A 2,230-nucleotide genomic window follows, 5' to 3' on the forward strand; every position below is an offset into this window, starting at 1 on the left:
AGGTGCATAGAGCAACTAGAGAAATCCTGTTAAAATACATATCTAGTCATATCATTTTTATGATCAAAATAATTCAATTACTTCCCTATAGACTTAAGGTGAAATTCAGGAACCACTATGATTTATAAGATCTGGATCCATACTGCTTCTCTATTTAATCCCTATCAGATCTCCTTACCCACTGGGTTCCTCCAGACATCTTGACTCCTTGGTGCTCCTGTAGCATGCCAGGCAACTGCCTCAGAACTTTACTTTGCACTTGCTGTCCCATCTGCCTGGCATTCTTTTCCCTCAAATAACCAGATGATTTTATTTCTCACCTAATTCTACCCTCTCCTCAAATATTATCATTTCAACAAAAATAATTATGTTTTATCCATATGACTAAGTTTTACTTAGCCATAGAAGAGACATTTGGAGCATGGAGTACTTGCTTTCCCTGGTGTGATTCCATTCTGGAGTTTATCTCCATCCGCCTTCTTTCCCTCCTATGCGTGCATCACCATCCCATGGAAGATTTGATGGACATGGACATGAGCCCTTTGAAGTCCCAGATATATCTTTTTAGCTGTAACTAAAGTCTGGCAAAGATTACAGTTTTAAGGTGGATAATCATGAAAATAAGCACAAGTTATCTTTAAGAATAGTTCAGGGGTTGGTGTAAAGGATGAATTGCACACTGATGAAGCAAAGGCAACGGAAACTTCGAAAATGTCTGTACAGCCAAGGTTTCCCTTGGAGGCTTTGAAATAACACTACTGTGGTCTTATGACTGACATGTTGTTTAAGGCCTATGCACAGTGGTGGACAATATTTAGTAGCTGTGGGGGAAGACACAGAGTGAGAAGATGCAGAGGAAGAGGATGGGAAACTCCTTAGCATATCTGGAAAGTGTTCTAACCTTGGAAGTGGTAGCACATTTCCACAGGAAAAAACAAAACTTATTGCTGGTGAAAATGATAAGGAAGATGAGGAGGAAGATGATGATGATGGTGATGATGATGATGGTGAACATGATAATGATGAGGGAGCTGAAGAAAGAGCTCCAGTAAAAAATCTGTATGAGCTACTCCAGCCAAAAATGAAAGCCAGAATGAAAGAGACTCAAAACCATTAACACCAAAATCAAAAGGCCCCATGTCCTTCAAAAAAACAGGAAGAAGCTCCCCAAACACCCAAAGGACCTAGTTCTGTAGAGGACATTAAAGTAAAAATGCAAGTAAGTATAGAAAAGGGTGGTTCTCTTCCCAAAGTGGAAGCCAACTTCATCAATTATGTAAAGAATTGCCTCTGAATGACTGACCTGGAGATTATTCAAGATCTCTGACATGGAGGAAATCTCTTTAAGAAAACAGTTTACTAAGCATCCGACTTTGGCTCAGGTCATGATCTTACAATTAGTGTGTTCAAGCCCACATTGAGCTGTGCTAACAGCTCAGAGCCTGGAGCCTGCTTTGGATTCTGTGTCTCCCTGTCTTTGCCTCTATCTCCTGCTCATGCTCAGTCTCTCAATCAAAAATAGATTTAAAAAAATATTTTTTTAAAAAATAGTTTAAACCGTTTGTTAAGATTTTCCATTTTTTTCATATCTATAATAGTTGATACCTAGCTACTCTTTTTATAACACAGAGTGATAATTTTCCCTACCATGTCTGATAAATGTTCAGGTTCCACTGCCAAGAATACGTTGTACAAAATACCTGTGTAGTGTTTTAAAGATGGAACTCTGCCCTTTGTTTGTTTTTAGGTATGTACAGAATGTTACAATAGGACATAGTAGTCATGACAGACAAATGGAAATGGTGGGAAGACAAAGATATACATGTAAAATAAGCTAAGTGTTTTAACAGTAACAAAAAAAGAGCATGGAGTGCTTAATATTTGAATTTAAGTATAAAATTCAATCTACAAATTTACACACAGAATACTGTGTCAACAGTCTGCATATTACACATGCACAGAAAAGGTGGAAAGAAATAAACTGAAAATCCCTATTAAAACTTTCTTAGAGTGGTAAAACAGTATTTGTTGTCTTATCATTTATATTTTCTTTCATTTTTTCAGTGTATTTTTTATTGTTTATTTTATTTTTTAAAATTTTTTTTCAATGTTTTTATTTTATTTTTGAGACAGAGAGAGGCAGAGCATGAGCAAGGGAGGGACAGAGAAAGAGGGAGACACAGAATTTGAAGCAGACTCCAGGCTCTGAGCTGTCTGCACAGACGCGGGG

The 2,230-nt window shown here is 37.3% G+C and overlaps 1 pseudogene; it reads left to right on the forward strand.

Moving 5' to 3' along the window:
- Positions 1 to 509: 509 nt before the first annotated feature.
- LOC125149589 (nucleophosmin-like) lies at positions 510 to 1,347 on the forward strand (annotated as a pseudogene).
- Positions 1,348 to 2,230: the final 883 nt, after the last annotated feature.

The sequence above is a fragment of the Prionailurus viverrinus genome, chromosome D3 (genome assembly GCF_022837055.1).
Source record: "Prionailurus viverrinus isolate Anna chromosome D3, UM_Priviv_1.0, whole genome shotgun sequence".
NCBI lineage: Eukaryota > Metazoa > Chordata > Mammalia > Carnivora > Felidae > Prionailurus > Prionailurus viverrinus.